This window comes from Heptranchias perlo, chromosome 36 (genome assembly GCF_035084215.1).
Source record: "Heptranchias perlo isolate sHepPer1 chromosome 36, sHepPer1.hap1, whole genome shotgun sequence".
Lineage (NCBI taxonomy): Eukaryota > Metazoa > Chordata > Chondrichthyes > Hexanchiformes > Hexanchidae > Heptranchias > Heptranchias perlo.
Window position 1 is genome coordinate 2212524 of NC_090360.1, and position 24367 is coordinate 2236890.

Sequence of the window (24367 nt, forward strand, 5' to 3'; positions counted from 1 at the left end):
GTGCCACACTCGGTCAAATGCTGCCTTGATGTCAAGGGCAGTCACTCTCACCTCACCTCTCCTCTGGAATTCAGCTCTTTTGTCCATGTTTGGATCAAGGCTGTAATGGGGTCTGGAGCCAAGTGGTCCTGGCGGAACCCAAACTGAGCATCGGTGAGCAGGTTATTGGTGAGTAAGTGCCGCTTGATAGCACTGTCGACGACACCTTCCATCACTTTGCTGATAATTGAAAGTAGACTGATGGGGCGGTAATTGGCCGGATTGGATTCGACCTGCTTTCTGTGGACTGTATTGTATCTTCAAATTTCAGGGTGAGGCACGGTTCCCAGATTCAATTATGAACCTTCAGTTCAAAAAGAGAATCAATTTAGTAACATGGTGAAAATGCATGGCACCTGATTGCCCCAGAACAGTTGGCACAATCTGCAACATCCAACATGTGCAGCAACTGACAATGAAACGCATACAATTCTTCTGGTATCAGATGGAGTGATGGTCAGCTCTTTTCTTGTGTCTTGTACATGGGTTACCAGTGAGAAATGCACAGGGCTTTGCAGCATCAGATAGAAGCTGTGGGCTTTGATCCAGCGCATCCCACATATCACAAGTTACCAAATCAGATTTTAAATACTTTGATGGTTTTTTAAATGGCTGTGAACCTTTCATATAAGTAGCACAAAACTCATCATTCTCACTATTTTCAGTATAATTCTTGAAACATTAAAAAATACACCAGAGCCTAAACCGCATTTACTGTATGCATCTTTGGATCCTGTATTTTTGGCCGATGCTACATTACTTCAGACTGAATACTGCTTTGCGATTTGAATAAATCATCTAATTGACCTCAGGGCGTACCTACTTATACTGTTTCTCTAAAGGGAGAACTTGAGCAGTGGTCTTTGCAGTACAGGCCAGGTTAGCATTGAACATAACAACCATCCTCCAGATTACCTTTGAGCAATGCCACAGGAGATCAGCTTTTTAAAAATTACAATTACTGTTCAAGTTTTCCAGAAATTGCTTTATAAAGTCTTAATTCCCCAAACCTCCCCCAAAACAAAACCATGAATAAGCTTAGAAAGCTTCTGTAACTATCAGTTATTTCTAAAATTCTACACAACAGCATTTCATATGATACACCCACCATGTTATATGTTAGTAAAAGCCATCAAGGTTTCTGTATTTTCAGAAGAAGTTTCTGGGAGTCTTAATCTTGCCATAATACCCTTTAAAAATCATAAACCCTGAAATTGTGTTCTTGGATATTAGCATAAGAATATTTAACTCACTTGACTTAAATTCCTCTCTCCTATCTCAGCAAAGCATTAACTCTTAAGATAAACAGCAGGGAGAGGAATTTCAGATGAACAAGTTCAGCACTTGTGCCCTTACATCCTACAGCGTAATTTCAGGGCCATCACTATTTTTTAATCTTAGATTTCCGCTATTAATATCTATGAAAATGTATTTCAAGTGCATAATAAAAAGACTAATGTTCCATTAAGACAGGACCTGATAATTCTTCACCACTTGGCCTTCAGCTTAATGTTAATTGCCCAAATTGTACTTTTGGCTGCCTGCAGCTCATCGCACATTAACTGAAGTAGGAATTACATAAAACTAATAATGAAGCACCATTTCAGGTTCACTTTAATTGGATTTTATTGCTTTAGATGCTTAAAAATATATTTGCAATAATAAGAAATAGGGATGGGAAATGGAAATCTATATACTTAACATGGAAATGTGCAATTCTTGATCTGTCACTCGATAGTTTATAGCTAATACTATTATTTCTTGCTATGCAAAAGCTAATTGTAGTTAATTGTTCATTTGGAGTCCAACTAGCGCTCTCCACACTAAAAAAATTCTATTGCACCAATGCTAATGATCTCATGTAACAATTTCTGTACATGTTATATAAAAATACATCTTTGTTCATGTAGCAAAATAGGGAAGTGATCATGAAGTTGAGTTTTTTTTTAAATGGGCAGACATATATTTGGGCAGTCAGAAAATGCACCCAAAACTTTCCAATCTAGATTACTGAGTTTGAACTTCAGTTCAATGATTTTCCCTCAAAGAAAATACAATATGATCTACTTACAATTAGTTTTGATTTTACCAACCCCTCGTTTTTATCTATCTCACTCTGCCCCACATCTCTTTCCAATCTCCATGCCATCTTTAATGGAGAGGTTTGAGGTCATCTTTTCAGGAGAGATCTACATAAAACGTCTGACCCATTTTAAATCTAACTAGCAACTGCATAGAATAAAATGTTGTCTCAAAGGGTGAACAAGGTGACTGTTAAGTATTTGAGTTATTACACTAGATTTTCCTTTCATTCATCATCACCGGCCAGTTGGTGGAATTTACGCCCTCTATCGGGCAAAGTGTGCCTTTACTTATCCAATATCGAGGTACATGTAGCGAGATCCAGGGACTGAATAGATAATTATCAATGTACTCGGGTTTACATGTGCCACCATGTAATCTCAATTTCAAAAGCTGCAAGAATATCAGAAATTGGCATAGGCCAGAAGCCGGCAGACACACGTATTTCCCTCTCCCTTTTGCTATTCTGCTGTAACCATTTGCAACTCCTCTGGACTCATCTTTTGTTTCTATACTTGTCTCATTATCCTATCATCCCTTCTGTAATTTAATCACTCCTGCCCTCCGCCCTATCACAGACCTTTCCCTGAACCCCATTCCCCTGGCTCTGCACAGATGAAAGGTCATCTAAATACATATAGATTGGTCAAACCAAATTAGCAATAATACAATGGGGGAGGAATTCCTGGAGTGTGTACATGATGGTTTTTTAGGCCAATACGTTAAGGAACCAACTAGAGAACAGGCGATCCTAGACTGGATATTGTGCAATGAGAAAGGATTAATTAACAATCTTGTCGTGCGGGGTCCCTTAGGGAAGAGCGACCATAACATGATAGACTTCCTCATTAAGATGGAGAGTGAAGTCATTGAATCCAAAACTAGGGTCCTGAATCTAAATAAAGGAAATTACGAAAGTATGAGGTGTGAGTTGGCTATGATAGATTGGGGAAATTTACTAAAAGGGATGACGGTGGATAGGCAATGGCTAATATTTAAAGAACGTGTGCAGGAATTACAACAATTATTCATTCCTGTCTGGAGCAAAAATAAAACAGGAAAGGTGGCTCAACCGTGGCTAACAAAATAAATTCTGGATAGTATTAGATCCGAAGAGGAGGCATATAAAATTGCCAGAAAAAGTGGCAAGCCTGAGGATTGGGAGCAGTTCAGAATTCAGCAAAGGAGGACAAAGAGATTGATTAAGAGGGGAAAAATAGAGTATCAGAGTAAACTAGCAGGGAACATAAAAACTGACTGTTAAAGCTTCTATAAATATATCAAGAGAAAAAGATTAGTGAAGACAAATGTAGGTCCCTTACAGTCAGAAATGGGGGAAATTATAATGGGGAACAAAGAAATGGCAGAACAATTAAACACATACTTTGGTTCTGTCTTCACAAAGGAGGACACAAATAACCTGCCAGAAATATTCTGGAACCAAGGGTCTAATGAGAGGGAGGAAATGAAGGAAACCAGTATTAGTAAAAAAAAGTGCTAGGCAAATTAATGGGGCTAAAGGCTGTCAAATCCCCAGGGCCTGATAATCTACATCCCAGAGTACTAAAGGAAGTGGCCCTGGAAATAGTGGATGCATTGGTGATCATCTTCCAAAATTCTAGACTCTGGAACAGTTCCTACAGATTGGAGGGTGGCAAATGTAACCCCACTATTTAAAAAAGGAGGGAGAGAAAACACAGGGAATTACAGACCAGTTAGCCGAATATCAGTAGTGGGGAAAATGCTAGAGTCTATTATAAAAGATGTGATAACAGAACACTTGGAGGGCATTAACGGGATTGGACAAAGTCAGCATGGGTTTATGAAAGGGAAATCATGCTCAACAAATCTACTGGAGTTTTTTTGAGGATGTAACTAGTAGAATAGATAGGGGAGAACCAGTGGATGTGGTGTATTTGGATTTTCAGAAGGCTTTTGATAAGGTCCCACACAAGAGGTTAGTGTGCTAAATTAAAACACATGGGATTGGGGGAATATACTGGCATGGATTGAGAATTGGTTGACAGACGGGAAACAAAGAGTAGGAATAAACGGGTCTTTTTCCGAGTGGCAGGCAGTGACTAGTGGGGTACCGCAGGGATCAGTGCTTGGGCCCCAGCTATTCACAATATTTATCAGTGATTTGGATGAGGGAACTAAATGTAACATTTCCAAGTTTGCAGACGACACAAAGCTGGGGTGGAATGTGAGCTGTGAGGAGGATGCAAAGAGGCTCCAATGTGATTTCGACAAGTTGGGTGAGTGGGCAAGAACATGGCAGGTGCAGTATAATGTGGATAAATGTGAGGTTATCCACTTTGGTTGTAAAAACAGAGAGGCAGATTATTATCTGAATAGTGATAGATTGGGAAAAGAGGAGGTGCAACAAGACCTGGGTGTCCTTGTACACCAGTCGCTGAAAACAAGCATTCAGGTGCAACAAGCAGTTAGGAAGGTGAATGGTATGTTGGCCTTCATTGCAAGAGGATTTGAGTACAGGAGCAGGGATGTCTTACTGCAGTTATACAGGGCCTTGGTGAGACCACATCTGGAGTATTGTGTGCAGTTTTGGTATCCTTATCTGAGGAAGGATGTCCTTGCCATAGAGGGAGTGCAACGAAGGTTTACCAGACTGATTCCTGGGATGGCAGGACTGACTTATGGATACTAAGGAGCTTTTTCCCTTCATTGAGGGTTCTATAACAAGGGGACATAGATTCAAGGTAAAAGGCGGGAGGTTTAGAGGGGATTTGAGAAAGAACTTTTTCACCCAGAGGGTGGTTGGAGTCTGGAACTCACTGCCTGAAAGGGTTGTGGAGGCAGGAACCCTCACAACATTCAAGAAACATTTGGATGAGCACTTGAAATGCCATAGCATACAAGGCTACGGACCAAATGCTGGAATATGGGATTAGAGTAGACAGGGCTTGATGGCCGGCGCGGACACGATGGGCCAAAGGGCCTCTATCCGTGCTGTATAACTCTATGACTCTATGACGTATGAGGAGAGATTGGGTCGACTAGGCCTATATTCACTAGAGTTTAGAAGAATGAGAGGTGATCTCATCGAAACATATAAAATTCTAACAGGACTCGACAGACTAGATGCAGGGAGGATGTTCCTGATGGCTGGGGAGTCCAGAACCAGGGGTCACAGTCTCAGGATACAGGGTATGCCATTTAGAACCAAGATGAGGAGAAATTTCTTTACTCAGAGGGTGGTGAACCTGTGGAATTCTCTACCACAGAAGGCAGTGGAGGCCAATTCATTAGATGTATTCAAGAAGGAGACAGATATATTTCTTAATGCTAAAGGGATCAAGGGATATGGGAAAAAGCAGGAACAGGGTACTGAGTTAGACGATCAGCCGTGATCATTTTGAATGGCAGAGCAGGCCCGAAGGGCCGAATGGCCTACTCTTGCTCCTATTTTCTATCTTTCTATGAACTGAAATATTAACTCAGTTTCTCTCTCCACAGATGCTGCCCGACCTGCTGAGTGTTCAGCATTTTCTGTTTTTATTTCAGACAAATGTATTTAATATTTAAATGATCAGTATTCAGTTCAAATAATTACAAATTACTAATTTCCTTGAAATGTAAAAACAACAATTATACTTCTCTAGCACCCACCCTCAACATAATAACGACCCTTGACACATGGCTTACATGGTGAAACAATACAGTAGAACCTCTGACTAGCCCCATATCTGGCTTCAGACTGAATGCTGACTGGAAGAAAGCCAGCTTCAGATCTACCATTTGAAAGCCTCTGAAGATATATTAGAACAAAGGATATTGAAAACTGCACCTCTCAAGTATATTAGTTGGTCCAGTCTCATAATTCACAGGTTGTCATAATCACATTGAATGATCTGTGATGGCGGGGAATTAACTATTTGTCCAGCCAGCTATCTGGAATGTTACTGGATAGAATGACACCAAATATCTGCACTCAACAGGCATTAACATATTAAACTCCTTTTTGCTCAACCGGAGCAAACCACAGGCAAATATCAACATATTTGGGCAAACTAGACTGTAATGTACATTCTCTGCAGTTTTCAGACACGGTTGACTTTAACCCTATGTGTACTATGACCAGCAACAAAAAATCCAATAAATAATTTATTAACCAAAATGCCTCATTTTTGTCATAATTGCCAATGTTTACACAATGCTCTGGATTATTAATCCAGGCCTCTGTACATTAGTAGTACATGCGGTGTGTGTTCCAAAAACCAGAACTATGTTGTAACTGTGCACCGTTACATCTCCCGTTGAATTTATCATGCTCTTTGGCCAGTACATTTTTAACGTTTTGAGAGCATGAGCAGGAGCTCCCACACATTCATAACATTAAAAACTCGGCAGTATATTTAAAAGTATCTGGGATTCCCAATAGAATGTCTGGATACCTCTTAAAGTAACTTCACATTGGACCCAAATTATATATATCGTACCAGTGCAAGACCAGAGGTTGTGAAATCACCTATAGGTTAAATGCCTTCACTTCTTAGGTCAAAATGCACCAAGTGTCAAACTGCCAATCTGACTCCTGAGTTATACTTTACTTGTAAAATAATAGTATGGCACCAGATTGAGAGACATGAATAATCATACAAAATTAGGATTATTTGGAAATTCTAGTTGCCTAATATGATTGGTTGCAGAGAGGGAAGCAGATGCTGCTGATGGTCAGCACTTCCAACTGATGTAACTAAGAGAGTATGGGCTATGTCCATACAGTGGTCAGGCAGATGGCAGCACTCATATTTTTTGAGACAGTAAGGCTGTGTGAATTATGGGTACAGTAGCTTAGTGATTTTGTTACTGCACTACTCATCCAGAGGCCTGGACTAATAACCCAGAGAATCTGAGTTCAAATCCCACCATCAGTTTTTTGAAGCTGGAAATTTCACATGTTTGTATCATGTAGATTTTAATATAACCATCAAAACTGGAAAAAAAAACTGTGGAGGTCTAAAAACAAAGGATCATCGCAGACTAATGCCATCACACTTCTCCAGCTGGTCAACCCACAACTTTTATTTTAAAAAAGCAAAAATTAACAGCACAGTACACAAGAATCACTGGATAGCAATCAGCAGTGAGCACCTTGTGCAATTCCACCCTGCCCACTCCCATATTAGGGACACTAATGCCAAATTTAGCATTCTACCTTCATTCCAGCTAACTTAGCAAATTGAACATGGTCTGAATTAACAGTAACTTAATTTTCATGTTTGAGGTAACAGCTTCCCCACAGGCTCAGAGACACAACACAACATGCATTTACCCACTGAGCCACTTGGGATGATTGTGGTAGAAACATGCATTTTTCCAGTTTCAAATGATAAACATTTCTACATGATGCCTTTATATATTAAAATTCTAACTGGGCCAAGATTGGCAAACTCAAATTGTCTTGACTGCTTTGTGAAAGGGGTTTCTCCCGCATGCACGCACACAGACAGTCTGTACCAGGAACCCAGCAGCCTTTGTCGCAGGTTATGAATCCTCTTTAGCTCTTGGAGCTTTTTATTTGGTAGAGTCCTAACAGAGTCAAAGAATGCAAGCTTTTCAGACACAGCAATTATCCTTAATGGCTAGGCTGTCAAAAATGTAACCGTTGTTTTACAAAAAAAGGCCACTGGCAATTGATTTAGTATTCAAGTAAATGACGGGGGTAGCAGTGCATGCTCTATGTGCCTGCAAGATATGACTGATTAAAATCTTGTTTACCTGCAGTTGAGAAAAGATCTGGAACTATTGCAACATAACTTTCTTAGCAAGGAAAAGACTCTCTTACACTGATGTGTGAGAAACCACCTGGACCACCTATATCTGGGGTTCTTTTGTTTACTCAGACTGACCAGATTTTCAGGTCACTGTAGAGCACAATCTGGACACTTACAGGGAAAAAAGATCAGGGAAAGGACTCTGAAAAAGGAACTATAAGAATCTGGAAATGCTTTGTTATTTCAGCCTCAGAAAATAGTTAAAGATATGAGAGAGTTAAGGACTGTATCGCTGTTTTAATTGCTGATTTAACTTATTTCTACGTAAATTTCTCTTCATAGATAATGTGTAGTTTAGCCTGTCACATCAAATACTTTAATTAAGTTACTCTTAATGACGATATGGCTTCCATCCAACGTAACTATACCTGCCACTTTTTAAACCCTGTTTGTATCTGCTAGCCACAGTAAACTTTGTTGGTAAATATGTTCTGGCCATTCTCCGTGAGATGCCTCTAACTGCCACTCTATTATACTGTAATAAGCAGTCAATGACAGAAAACTTGCTCAATCTTACATAGTGAGCATTCCTCTTGGACTCTACAGACATCTTCCATTACTGTCCAGGGCTAAAAGCACCAAACTTCTTTTCTTTATCATTCTTCATACTGGCCTTCTGCTATGTCAGCAAATGCTATCAGCTCGTGTTTTATATGACAAGAAGGATCGGGCTCCAACAATACTGAGCAGGGAGTTAATGAGTCCTCCGAACAGACCACCTCTGCAGCCTGTCTCATCCAGCACGTCTTTGACAGAGTACCTAAATCATAGAGCTGCCTGGACAGTGGAGCTCATGACTGTCAGCCATGATGCATGGACAGCATTTACTGCTGCGTGCCACAATGTATTGTAACACATCAAAAAGGAGACGTCATAATATTTACTAAATTGTGAAAGTGTTACAATTAGAAAGGTAACACAGATTTCAAAATAATTATTAATGTACAAGTTGTTAAGAAAAAAAAACATTTATTTACAGATGAAAAAGCAAAATGAAGTTCTTTTATCATGTAGTCTTTGCTGTACTTGCCACAGTGAGAGAGGAAGAGATGAGATAATGATGATGTGTTAAAAGGGAGCTGGCTCTAATCCCACAGACAGCCACTGTGACAGGCAATTCATTCAGTGCAGCTGGAAGAGAATTTCTATTTCCAGAGGGAATAGTCAAATACAGTAAAAGAACCTGAACACAGGAAGTAAATCATAACGAAAGGGCCATCAGTATTCAGATATCTAAGCAGTCAGTAAGATACAAAGACCTCACGGTTAAGATTTTGTGTGCCCTCACTTCATGTGTGGCGAACAGCAAGACAGTGAAACAGTAGGATGTGTGTTTGCGTACATGAATATGGCTATATTTACAGAAGGTATACCGTGGACACACTTGGATTGTACTTACACTTCAACTGTACATTGGTGCGAGGCAGTTTCACTTTGCACCAATGCAAAAAGTTCTAAATGTGTGCACAGTAGTTTGCATGGTCACTTTAATGAATTTGAAAATGCACAACTCTGTGGACGCTATCTCTTAAATGATTAACATAATATTCTGCAATTAACAATGAGAGGAAGCAGAAAATCTATTTGCTGTCAATTATGTTTTCCCTGATGGCAAAGCTCTCTGTTTTGTCCTTAATTCACTAACTCTCCCCAGGCCACAGACCAAATGTCCCACCCCAGTTGTGTCCGTCCTTCACCAATGTCACTAAAAAATAGCTGCCAGAAATTACTTGACAGCAACTTAAGAACAGCCCTACCTTTCTCATCTTCCTTGCATAGTAGCACCTGACCTACAATTGACCCTTTCTAACAATACAATGGGCCGGAAATTGCCTTTAAAAAGAACGGTGATCTCAATAGTGCTCACCGTTGTTTGTGGCCAAATGAAAGAGCAAGTTCTGGTGTTCACGCACGTGCAGGCAAACGCAGAAATCCGGAACTTGCTCTTCCTGGTTCACCGGCGATCTGTCAGCTTCACCTTAGAGATATCGCCAGCCGCAACCAATAGACCAGCACCAACTTGCTCTTCTGCTCAGCTGGAAACTAATTAATATTGCCACAAAACATGTATGCTTAAATATACCAGGTCTGAACTAAGTTTTAACAGCGCAGTAAGTCATAATGACTGCCAAACAACTCAAAATTAACTTTTAAAAATGTGGAGTCTTATTACTCCTTATCTTAATAGTTTTTGGTCATTTAAAAAAAAATCTTAGTAAGTTAGTGGGTTAGTATAAATCTATGCACCGATGAGCATTGTGGCTCAGAGCAATTTACCGGCCATTTAGCGTGAGGGATCACAGGTAGAAACCCAGATTCAAACATTCTTTGATATTTATGCTGTGGAAGATTATTTTTAAAATAGTAACATGGAGCTAAATGCCACATATAGACTACAGAGCTCACCTAATGGGTCAATTGGAAAGTGTGCCACCTATAGTAGAAATTAGGTATGCAGATCAGGAAGACCAACGGTTTGATCCATGAACTGAGTAAGCTAATTCAGTAAGGACATTAGAATTGTTATCAGGTCTTTGAACCAGGGAGCTGCAAAATAAAGTCAGTATGCAGGATTTTTGACTTTTTGGCCTCAGTGCTGCATTTTCTTGTATTAAATCTACTTTATTAACCTTCTACATGTAATTGGGAATCTTTCCTCATTACATGCTAAATCATAGCTTACATTCATGTTATTATTTCCCTTTACACAGCAACAATATTGATGTACAGAAATTATGACAGAATATTCAATATAATGAAATGTGGACATATTCATAGTTGTGTTCAATGAGGTATTTTTAATAATTAAGTTATGGATGGTTAGGAGTCAGTAATAAGGCTGTAATTTAATCAATACATTCAGAGAATGCCAAAAACGATATCAAGGCAAGACTGTACTAGGTTTATGGACACCATATCAACCCAGCAGAACAAATTACAACCTATGCTCAAACCACCATGCATTAGTTTTTAAAATATCATTACAGTTCTAATGATGGTTAAAATAAGTATGTTGAACACAGGTTAATGGGAAGTGATCACCACAAAATAATGCACTGCTGTGTGATTCACTAGAAGATATACTAGAGGAATTATTTTCAGGTCAGGAAAAATAAAGTTGCTAAGGAGCTATTTATAGTCCAATAAAATTATGATTTTTTTTCTGTCCTCAAACAATTTTCTTTGAGGTGAATCCTTCAGAGAGTGACATTACTCTACAGTAAATAGTGTACCAGAATTGAGATGATTATCTTTATATTTCAGCGAGAGTACACTATCGGTCTTGGACTGTTAGCTGCAGAATGTAATTCACAACCAGCAGCACCCCTGTTGTGCTGAGGCTACGAATTGTACTCCAACAGCCAGGAGAGCGCTCTGCACATGCATATTTCCATCCACAAAGCTGCACCTCGGCTGAGAGTACTCACTTTCTTGAAATATTAAAACTATGCTTAAACAAATTTAATCCCAGGAGGTCCCTCTGAGCAATGTTTAAACATGCCCTGACATCATACTGGAGTTATAACCCACAGTGTCAATCCCAAATAGTGTGATGTGGAGATGGACTGAGGTGGACAAATGTAAGGAATCTTACAACACCAGGTTATAGTCCAACAGTTTTATACTTCATTACATTCTTCAGTAGCCTTTCCTGTATTTCATTCTCCCAGGACTGAAACTGAGCAGAAATGAAGCTGAGCGTAAGCTTTATATAGGGGCCTTTTCCAATGCACAGCAAAGTTCACTTTTATACAATGGTTCCATGTTTAAAAAACCGTTAATTGTTTCTGATCCAAGTCTTGTACGTGCTCTAGAATCAAGTCAAGAAACCCATTCGTAGAGGTTTCAGCTATGAGCAGTTCATGGAATTCTTCATCAAGGCCGAGACCACTCGGGCAGCTGTCTCTGCTATTCCCCCACCCCCCTTCTTCTCCCTCTCTGTCCCCAGCCTTCTTGCCCAGTCTCCCAACCACTTTAGCCCTGAACCTCAGCACTTTGTAGTTTCTCCCCATCTCCCCCATGCTCTCTTCCATGATACCCACCTCTTGCGCCCTTCATCCTCTTCCAACTCCACTTTTGGTCTCTCAACCAGCTTAGCAGCTGACATCGTTAACAGTTCCCTTTCCTCTGGAACCATCCCTCGCCCCTTTAAATTTTCCATCATTACCTTCCCCCCACCACCATCCCACTCAAATGACCTATTCATCCTCTCTATTGCCCTACCTCTATAGTCCTTTCATTGACTGTGAAGCACTTTGTGAGGTCCTGAAGCATGAAAGTCACTATATAAACGCAAGTTCATTCATTCTGATCTCCCTTTCCTCTCCATTGTCTTCAACTGTACCACTGCCTCTCGGCTCCATAAACTCTCTTTCAATCCCTGCAGTCCAGCTTCCACTTATCTTCCAGCCCAGTCAGTCACAAATGGCATCTTCTGTTACTGTAGCATATTGCCCCTCTGTGATCTCACCACAACATTCGTCACAGTTGACCATACCATTCTCATGCACCACCTCTCCTCTGTTTCCTACCTATTCAGACAAAGCCAGCCCATCTCAAGCAATGGCTTGTCTTTCCTCCTCCACACCAGAGTATTGAGGGGGTGTTACATTGTCAGAGGTGCAGTTTTTTCAAAGAGAAGTTAAATCAAAGAATCATAAAGCACAGAAGGAGGCCATTCAGCATATCAAACATTCCCTCAGCACTTCCTGGAAAAATATATTTTTTTGCTGAGAAATCACTTGATTGATTGGACACTCAGTGGAGAAAACAATCGGCCATCAAGTACTTGAGGACATGGCCCCAACTCTTTGGCGTGGACTTTGGAAGGAGGCGAGTACTCTTTTGAGCCAAAGTATTCTTTTTGAATTTCTCGGTTACAACGTCCAACGCGCATAGCAGGCAAATCGTCTTGATACCAACGCGCCAGATGCAATGTCGGCTCCCATAGGTGAGCACTCTCACTCCCAAGGGACGCCAAAATACTCTACCTTTATTGCAGCATCTGTGTATTTTCAGTTTTTTCTGGTTTTATTTTTTTTAATATATCTTGGTTGCCTGTGAATGGCTGCTGTGAATATCTGGTGCTGTCTGAAAGTTTGTGTCTCACTACATTTCCTATTTGCATGAAAACACAATTGTGAAGTCAGCAGTATCGGACATTAGGCTGATACAGCTTTGGCTTAGGTTGTAGCTGAGGAACTATTACTTGAGTCATTCAACAAATAGATTTAATTGCCCTTTCACGGTATTAAATAGGGAAAGCATCAGGAGCACTGGATTAGTGTATGATGATGGTTACTGGATAAGGGAATATTGCAGGTAATGTGATTGTGGCTGAATCCTGTATTTAATATCTACCTTGGTCAGAGTGCCTCCATGAGTCTGGCTAATGTAAAACTACTAAGTGCTGATCAGGGTTTTTTTCTGTTATTTGTTTTTTAAATTGAGTACATATTGAATACATGTGCTGTTTTAAAGGCCCAATACTGTTCTTCTGTTTTCATTTCCTGGATTTACAGGATTTTTTTTTATCTCTATCAAAATATTAGCTGAGCCACTGAATTTCAGATACTTATTTTCTCTTAATATGTTCCACAAAAGCTAGAGGGTGTGCAGTACTCATAGGATTCACAAAAAAATATATAAGTGGGAGCAAGTAGTCTGTAGATCACTGCTACAAAGTCCATGATTATCCCCAAGCAATTTAAGAACATAGGAAATAGGAGCCGGAGTAGGCCATACGGCCCCTCGAGCCTGCTCCACATTCAATAAGATCATGGCTGATCTTCGACCTCAACTCCACTTTCCCACCCTATCCCCATATCCCTTGATTCCTTTAATGACCAAAAATCTTTCGATCTCAGTCTTGAATATACTCAACGACTGAGCATCCACAGCCCTCTGGGGTAGAGAATTTCAAAGTTTCACCACCCTCAGTGAAGAAATTTCTCCTCATCTCAGTCCTAAATGGCCGACCCCTTATCTTGAGATTATGGCCCCTAGTTCTAGACTCTCCAGCCAGGGGAAACAGCCTCTTAGCATCTACCCTGTCAAGCTCTCTTAGAATCGTATATGTTTCAATGAAATCACCTCTCATTCTTCTAAACTCCAGAGAATATAGGCCCATTCTACTCAATCTCTCCTCAGAGGTCAGTCCTCTCATCCCAGGAAACAATCTAGTGAACCTCCATTGCACCCCCTCTAAGGTAAGTATATCCTTCCTTAGGTAAGGAGACCAAAACAGTACTCCAAGTGTGGTCTCACCAGAGCCCTATATAATTGCAGCAAGACCTCCTTACTCTTATCTCTTATGTTAGCTTTTATTGCAAGGGGGTTGGAGTATATCATTTACCTTCCTAACTGCTTACTGTACCTGCATGTTAACTTTCTGTGATTCGTGTACAAGGACACCCAAATCCCTCTGAATACCAACATTTCTTAGTCTCTCACTTTTTAAAAAATCTGAAAGAGTACTGACAATCATATTTTGCTAGGATTACCAGTAAATCTACACCTCCAACAGTTATATTACTGCAAAGTGGGCCACCTGTGTTTTATATAATCGTACTTCAAGGAAAGTAACTTAGTCACGTAATGCTTTTCATTTTTTATTTAATATACATGATAAAAACGCATTTGAGGTTTTCACACTTATAAACTTTGTATGCTCTTTTAATATAATTCCAAACAAAATGGACTTCATTCAGTGGCTGGCAGGGTCAAAGAAAACTGAAACAAAATGATAAAAAGAATCAATATCGCAGGGGAAAAGCTTTGTATGCGTCCTCTGGAGAAATACGTTGCAGGAAAGGATGCCCCAGAGCATGGTACATTGGCGAGACCATGCAGACACTGCGACAACGGATGAACGGACACCGCGCAACAATCGCCAAACAGGAGGGTTCCCTCCCAGTCGGGGAACACTTCAGCAGTCAAGGACATTCAGCCACCGACCTTCGGGTAAGCATACTCCAAGGCGGCCTTCGAGACACACGACAACGCAAAATCGTCGAGCAGAAATTGATTGCCAAGTTCCGCACCCATGAGGACGGCCTCAACCGGGATCTTGGGTTCATGTCACGCTACACGTTACCCCACCAGCGAACAAATGTTATCTGTTTTTAATATAGCGGGTCAGTTGCTGTCTTTTCTATGTTTCTACCTCTCTATCTCTGTTTTTTTTTGTTTGTTGTTTTTTTTTGGTGATTTGTATATTCTGTGAGACCTGGCAGGTAACACCTGTCTGTCTGCACACTGATTGCCTTGGCAACGGGCAGTTGAAAAAACTGTCTGTACTCACCAAGCATTGTTCTGTGAATTATAAATGCGACTTCATTTCGAGGATTTCATTTCCACAACGTTCACCTGAGGAAGGAGGTAGCCTCCGAAAGCTTGTGAATTTAAAATAAAATTGCTGGACTATAACTTGGTGTTGTAAAATTGTTTACAGTCCTCTGGAGAAAGCTTTGGTGGTGGCATTCAAGATTGTTTGTGTGGCACATTATACACTATGATTCACATACAGTAAAGATTCTCGCCCACTAACATCTTTGAAAGCTACACAAAAAGAGTATTTTATAGGTGTTTTATATAGTTTCTCTGTAAGAGAACAATGCTCATTGTCTCAAATGTGTTATAGAGGGAGCATTTTGTATGGTTACTCTATCGGTGACAGAGCCAGAACAATGCGCTACAATGCACTATATAAATGTTACATGGGACCGATTCTAATGGTTTCTCTCATCAGCAAAGGAAACTAGTCTGCACTGTAGAGGGTTTTCTTTATGATTTCACCGATGGGGAAGACCCCCTATGTTAGAGTGAAGCAATTTCTTCACATAATCCTTTGCTATTTTGTGACATCCTTGTGACTGTGGTCATGGTATCCCTCCTCTTCCTTCTCAACCTCTCTGCAGCCTTTGAATGGTTAACTGCACCATCGTCCTCCAATGCCTCTCCTCAGTTGTCCAGCTCAGTGGGACTGCCCTCACTTGGTTCCACTCTTTCTTGTCGTATCGTAGCCAGAGTATCCCCAACAATGGTTTCTCTTCCACCCCCACACCGTTACCTTTAGAGTCCCCCAAGCATCTGTCCTTGGCCACCATGATCACCCTTCCTAATATCTCCTTCCTTGGCTCAGCATCAATTTTTGTCCGATTACACTTCTGTGAAGAACCTTGGGATGTTTTTCTGCATTAAAGTTGCTGTATAAATGCTTGTTGTTGTTAGAAGGGTTAAGAATGGAAATATTGATTTGCACTTCCGTCAACCATGGGCATTTCTACATATCCCATGCCTCCTCACTGTCCTTAAGGAACAACATACTTGCAAATTTACAGTACTAATTGCTTTTATGCACAGCGTCCCTTTTGTGTGTTAAAAAAATGCACTTAGTTTGCCATAGGCATTTTCAAAAATAAATTGTAACAGTGATAACTAGCCTAGGATGCACAAAGCAGTGAATAAACAACAAAGCATCAAAAATTCATGCACCTTATCCAAGTATGAGTCTAACACTTTAAAATATGATGAAAAAAAATGTTCAAAAGAAAATGTCCAATAGTTATCAAAGCTGCAACCAGCCTGGCCAAATAGTCCGAGAGGCTGTAAATTGCCATTTGATTACACTGCAACCGAGACAACAGATCAATACCTCTCCCATCACTGAATCCCAGGGTGATCAATCAGGCTTATTGCCAGATCAGTAACTCCACACCATGTACTATCCGAGCTTTAACGGTGATGTGCACAATTGATTATCCTTTTCCAAATTCCAAAAACAAAACAAATTACAGCTGCTGTCATGTATTATTACTTTTGCAGGGGCAGTACTACAGCTTGACCTGTACTGTGTTGGCTTCCTAACTAAAAAGGTTCTCGGTTAGAATTTCAGAGAAGCAACAGTTGAGGGTTGCTCGTCAGTTCCAGGTGAAATAGGTCAACAGAATGGGTGTGGAGGAGATAAGAAAATACCCGACTGGAAGTGATCACATTTTCACTGTAGTCACTGTATGAAGCATTTCAGTAAGAGATCGCAATGAAGACATCACTGCAATGAAAAAATACAATGTTACATGATGTATTTTTTACAAGGACAGTGATGTATATGTTGCCGTTTGGTTGACAAGTGGTTAGTTTAAAAAATGTCGAATAATACTGCAGTACCCACTGTTGGATGAGAGTAATGTTGAGGGTCGTCACTCAAAAAAAAATTCCTGCTTTTTTTTGAAGTAAATAAGTCAAGATTTATTAAAATATATAAAAGCAAAAACAACGATTATAAAAAACAGATTTAAGCATCAAATGTTATGCATTTGTGTCATGTTCGCACAAGATAAATCTTTTTCTGGAGTGGGACACAAAGGGTTCATTTATCTAGACAAAACAAACCAAATTAAATTCAACTCAGATTCTAAACATCAAGGGTTGAATGCAACGTAGGTTACATAATTTAGTAGGGAGTAGGCCTGGAAAATCTCTAAATCAGAAGCATTTTTCTTATAGTACATCCTAAAACATTTATTTTCATTCAAATGAATTCAAACATTTGATCTGTGGAGGAATTATTCTTTATATCTGATCTTAGTTTCCGCAGTCACACAGAGGAGAGGGGCATTTTGTTGGCCGTCACCAGCAGAGAAACCGTTCCTCTAAATACTTGTGGGAACAAGGATCAGATTTAACATTAGCACTGCATTGTACCAATGGGACCTATGGTAGATCATTTCTTAACACTATCTAAAGTTCCCTGGTGGACTACTGTCATCTGTCATCCACTTAACTACTTGGGGATGAAAAGAGCCCTAACCACAAGTCTATACTGCCACTATTTCCTTTAGATACAATTGTCATTTCTTGGCAACACACTATGTATTCGCCTCTGTCTGTATAGTTTCTTAATGACCAAAGTATATCTAATAAAATATGTTTAACAGCTTCCTTAAAATGCATTCATGCAGCATATCATTTTAATTAAAAATTTCATGATAGTACAGCATTTTGAGCAAAATCCTCTAAAATTAAAATACCCCAGCCAGCACAGTGAAAAGAGGTCTTTATTTTCAGTAACATCCAACAGAAAAGCAATTTTAAGATACACTTCACACTGACACTAAATTTGTGCATTGTAAATCCAGAGTTACAGCTCAACCTAATTCCAGAGGAGAGACTCCCTCCTCTGGAAAGTCTCATTTCACTTCAGGATTATGGAGAAACTGTTTCTACTTGTCGGTGGGTACAAGAGGACATAAATATAAGATAACCACTAACAGATCAAATAAAGAATTTGGGAGGAATTTATTGACAGAGTGGTGAGAATATGGAGCTCGCTGCCAGGTGGAGTGGTTGAAGTAGATAGTATTGGCGCATTTAAGGGGAGGCTTGATGCATACATGAGGGTGAAGGGGAGAGAGTCAGGTATGAGGTGGTAATTTGAGTGGGAGGAGGCACTTGTGGAGTATAAACATCAGTAGAGATGAGTTGGGTCAAATAGCATGTTTCTATGCTGTAGATCCTACGTAATTTTGTCAGGCCAGGCTCTGATGTTGGACTTGGGCTGCATTTACACGAGAAATGTAGCAGCAATGGAAGAGAAAACGATGCCACAGTTATAGTGTAAACGTATCCTTAAAAGTTATCATTTTGTTTTAAATCACATTTTGGGCATCAATTTGCAGAGATCTTGGTTGTTGTAGCTTATTTATTGAAGAACACCAGTACTGCTTTACAATGTCAGTCTATCCGCTCCAAAAGCCCATTTTGCTTTCACAAAAAAATGCATCTTCAGGTCATGTCTGCAACCATACAAAAAAAATATGGTTTGCCCCGGGATAGCTAGCTATACTTCAGCCTGACTTAATCAGAGACTTTCTAAAGCATCAAACCCCTCAAGTCCAGTACATCCTACAGCTGATTCGAGACTGGATTTTTTGTATGTTACCCATCTGAGCTAATTCTCAGGAATCCTTACATGAAGTGAGCTCAAAAATTAGTTCTGGCATTATTTTTACACCTTAGCCAATCACATTCAGTATACCACACTTCAAGTTCCCATCTAATGTCACTCAATAGCCCAAAAGTTGACAAGGACAACATCAGGTCAAAGTCTAGCATGTCTCAGCATTGCTCAGCCTAATACATAATGCCAGCACTGTTAATCATTGTGATGTTGGCATGAAAAGATTTTTCACCATTAGTAACAAAGGTACAATACTTGCTGCGGGCAACACTCTGACTTTTGTAGGTTTGACGTACTATATTTCAACTATGCACTCTCATAACTTCATCAGCTGCATTACACAAGTTGCTTGTACATGCACACGCACACACAAAGCTGTTCTCCTATTTTCCACTCCTCTCTTTCCCTTTTACCCCACTCCCTGTAATTTTATATATTGTTCACTTTTTCTTTAGTTATTATACTCATTCCTTTGCTAGCCATGCATCATCCCCCATCCAAGAAAGAACAAAAATCTGCTTAGTCCTCTCCTCAGCAGGCCGACTCACCATCGTATTTCCTTTCCCATTGTCTCAAATAGCTTAATATTTCTGTTTTAATGCCTTGTGCCTTCAGCATTCTGAGGCATACCATTCCTCCCTATTCCAAATACCTTATTTAAATTGAATAAGTTACTTAGTAAACTCTGCAGTCTGATGTCAATTACTCACTGAATTTTCATCTACACATCAAATAATACAATTCAGCTTCTTTCTCTAATGAGTAATTGCAAATAACAAAGCAGTAAAATTAAGTTCTTTTGTATTGAATGTAATTTGAGAACTCAGTCCTATTTCAAATGCAATCAAAGATATTTTTCTGTCAAGTGAATCACGCAATAATGTACTGTTGATAAATTTAGCTTATATTATGCGATATTCAAGTCAATGGGTTATTTTAACCAAGGTATAATGCTTTACATGGCCAAGAATCATGTCAAACACCATTATAAATTAAAATTAATTATGGGAATACCTAAAAGGGAGCACAAATATATTACAAGGGCTTAGATAGAGTGGAAGTAAGGAACTATTTTCCTTAGCAGATGTCAATAACCAGGGGGCATAGATTTAAAGTAATTGGTAGAAGGATTAGAGGGGAGCTGAGGAGAAATTCTTTCACCCAGAGGGTGGTCGGGGTCTGGAACTCACTGCCTGAAAGGGTGATAGAGGCAGAAACCCACATCGCATTTAAAGGGTACTTGGATGTACACTTGATGTGCCATAACCTACAAGGCTACGGATCAAGAGCAGGAGAGTGGGATTAGGCTGGATTGATCTTTATCGGCCAGCACAGACACAATGAGCCAAATGGCCTCCTTCTGTGCCATACATTTTTATGATTCTATGGCAGTATATCAAAATAGTTCAACTCAAAATGTAAGAATCCCAATAACCCAGTTGCCCTTCCGGCTCATGGGTTAGGCCTCTCTAACATTGCAAGCTGCATTTTCCACGTCCCTTGGTCATTATCTATTTAAAATAATGCAGTTTTTTGGGGAGGCAGTGAATCGGGAGATACACTATTTCTTTGCTCAGTACTTTATGGCTAATAATCAGTGGCAACTTCTTGGACACCCTTGAATTTTCATTTTTTCCATAAACTACAATAAAATTTTGGCTCATAAAATATTCCTTATTACAGTGAATCAGAATAAAACAACTGGAATGTAAACTTCAGCACTTGCAAATAATATCATGCACACGATTTCTTGCTAGAAAGGTTCCAGGTCATAGACATTAGCCAAACCACTTAGATTGCAAATGTAGCTTCTTTTGCAACACAATAGAACAGATGTTGCTGTGCACCAGGTTATCGAGCCTATATTTCTCACTTGGAACCTTTAATTTATTTTGAAGCAGAGCTTCAATTGCAATAGGAAAATAGTCTCAAGGTAACCCAATCAGAAAAGCATGAAGTGGTAATTACCAAATTACATAGAATTAAATTAAGCAACAAAACATTGCACTGCATCATTCTGAACATGTGAAACAGAAACATGTGGAAAAACTAGGATAATAGCAGTCATGGGATGGAATACCTGATTTCAAAATTGAAGGGTGTCAATTGTGCGGAAATAGCCTGGATATCCTCAAATTCAAAGCTGAAAAGGGCTTTTAAGAAGCAACCCTTGTTGAACAAAAATTTAAAATAATACAGGCATGTGGAGAAGAAAGTTTTTCTTTAAACAGTTTAAACAATTTGTAAACAAATTTACACCTGATTTGTGTTTGGGTTACTTAAGATTTGTTTTAAACACATTAATTGATTTCACAATGGCTGCACATTAAAGGAATTCTCCAAGATAAGGTTCACCATTCGTCTTATCCTGGGGCAAAGCTGAGTCTAGGTTCACCTCCTCAGCCTCGAAAATAAACATACTGAGTACACAAGTGGAAGGCTAGTCACTGCATAGTGAGGTTTAAAAAAGTAACCTGAAAATAGATTAGTTTTTGAAAAAATAAAAATGGCAAGGATGAAAATTAAATACTGGTGCAGCGGTTTCTCCTTACACCAATATTCCAGAATATTGTGAGGCCTTCTGTGACGTGTCCCTTTAGCCCTTTGAGATTGGGTTTTTGCCAGTTTCCTGGAGCCACCATCAAGAACATGCTCACTCTGCAGCCATCGGGGAATTGGGATCTCCGTTTTAAAAGTTCTACTCAGAATTTATCAAAAACTGCTTACCAAATATGTTTGGAGGCAAACCATGTGTTAAAGAACTTGTAAATTAAAGATGTGATGACAGTATGGGAGCAATTAGCTGGCATTTCCAGTGTGAATCACTTTCAAGTGAATCTACCCACAGGCTTAATTTTGTTTGTAGCTTATCCCACTCCAAGAATTAACTGTACCTTAGCACAACAATGCAAATCAGTAGAAACACAGTATTTTTAGACAGACAGTGCCTCCTAATGGCAAAACAGCTGGCTATTCTCATTATAATTGCTATTCATGATGATCCAAAGTTTAGGAATGAATGCCAAACACAATACCTGTACAATTTTCTCCAAACCTACCCTCACCTCCATTATCATATCATAACCATTAGGTAGAGGTCTCAGCTCTTAACTGTTCCAGAGTGTAAATTAAAGTATGTAATAAAAAGTTTATGTTGCCAAGCTGCTAAATCCTGCTGTTGCCTAATCCTCCCACAAGTCTTTAAACACGTGACACAAGCACTGCGCACTACGTTATTATGCTTTTATAAAGGTCAAGCAGCTCGGTTCAGTGCTGTGCATTTCAATCAAATCTAAGAAGCATTAACAAGCTAAGTTATCTGTTCAGGGAACTGAAGTGAAGAACAAAGGGTTACAAAAGATTTCAACAAATGCTGCAGAATGAAATTGCAAGTCAATAGAAGCCAATATTCAGATCCACCGCTGATGAAAAATTGTGTACTCCTGTGTTTTAGTTGCAGATTAGCAGCTATGAAATATTTGTCACATGACTGTGAAAACTCAATTCTGCATCATGGCATGAAAGGTGAAAATCTTTCAATGAATGGTTTACATAAAGTGCCCTTGCAGAATTAGAAGCTCACATTTCTAGTTAGAGCATTTCTCTATAGTGCATTTACTTTATGGTCTCAAGAGTTTAATTCAGTAAAATACAGTTCCAGCTTTCATCAAGGCAATTCTTTTACTCCCATTAAAAAGGGCTATAAAGTTTGAAACACTCTCCTTATTATATAATAATACATTATGCATTGGATGTTAGAATGTTCCTATTATTAAACAACATACCCTCCAACCTGCCATGAACATGGAGATAAGCTATAACCCACACATCCCCTCCCTCTCCCACTCCCTACATCATCATTTCAACTAATCTAAAGTTATCTCCTTCATTACTCTACTTGAGATCATTCCAAGTATTGATCATTTCTGCATGAAGAAGCTCTTCCCATAGCCGGTAAAAACTCTGGTTTGCATTTAGTATTCTTCCAATCTTAAGACATGGCATTTGTAGCTTGAGACATTGCTCAACCAAAATAGCTTACCACAGGTATAGGTAATCATTAATCCATAGGTCACCCACCGATCAAAAGGATGAATTATTAATACAAATGTAGCAGCTGGATCATTGGGGGACAAGGTCCATTTATAGGAAATACTGTGAACCGATTGAGAGAGAAAATAGTCCTGAGGTATTTATAGTCATTTTTGCTTGCATTCAATTATCATGCAAATTTTTTTTAAAGAATTGAATGAATTCTGGTTGGTATGTTTAGTGAAATGACTGTTCTGTCATGTTTCTGCATTGAGAGTATTTGAAGAAATAATGAAAAATCTAACAACCCATTAATAAATGGGAATACTGATGTTGGAGATTTCAGTCATAGAATAGAATCATAGAAAATTTGCAGCACAGAAGGAGGCCATTCGGCTCATCATGTCCGCGCCTGCCAAAAATGAGCCACCCAGCTTAATCCCACTTTCCAGCACTTGGTCCGTAGCCCTGTAGGTTACAGCACTTCAGGTGCACATCCAGGTACTTTTTGAATGAATTGAGGGTTTCTGCCTCTACCACCCTTTCAAGCAGTGAGTTCCAGACCCCCACCACCCTCTGGGTGAAAAACAATTTCCTCAGCTCCCCTCTAATCCTTCTACCAATCACTTTAATTCTATGCCCCCTGGTTATTGAAACTCTGCTAAGGGCAATAGGTCCTTCCTATCCACTCTATCTAGGCCCCTCATAATTTTGTACACCTCAATTAAATCACCCCTCAGCCTCCTCTGTTCCAAAGAAAACAACCCCAGCCTATCCAATCTTTCCTCATAGCTGAAATTCTTCAGTCCTGGCAACTTCCTCGTAAATCTCCTCTGTACCCTCTCCAGTGCAATTCCAGTAATATGGTGACCAGAACTGTACACAATATTCATGCTGTGGCCTAACCAGTGTTTTATACAGTTCTAGCATAACTTCCCTACCCTTATATTCCATGCCTCAGCTAATGAAGAAAAGTATTCCATATGCCTTCTTAACCACCTTATTTACCTATCCTGCTACCTTCAGGGATCTGTGGACATGCATTCCAAGGTCCCTCACTTCCCCTACACCTTTCAGTATCCTCCCATTTATTGTGTACTCCCTTGCCTTGTTTGCCCTCCCCAAATGCATTACCTCACACTTCTCCGGATTGAATTCCATTTGCCACTTTTCTGCCCACCTGACCAGTCCATTGATATCTTCCTGCAGTCTACAGCTTTCCTCCTCACTATCAACCACACAGCCTATTTTTGTATCATCTGCAAATTTCTTAATCATGCCCCCTACATTTAAGTTCAAATCATTACTATATATCACAAAAAGCAAGGGACCTAGTAAAGAGCCCTGTGGAAACCCACTGGAAACAGCCTTTCAGTCACAAAAACACCCATCGACCATTACCTTTTGCTTCCTGCCATTGAGCCAATTTTGGATCCAACTTGCCACTCTCCCT

At 39.7% G+C, this 24367-nt stretch overlaps 1 protein-coding gene across 2 annotated transcripts in view; it reads right to left on the reverse strand.

Moving 5' to 3' along the window:
• The window catches only part of LOC137303998 (serine-rich coiled-coil domain-containing protein 2-like), a 531854-nt gene that overhangs the window by 337881 nt on the left and 169606 nt on the right, over positions 1-24367 (reverse strand). The window lies entirely within an intron of this gene.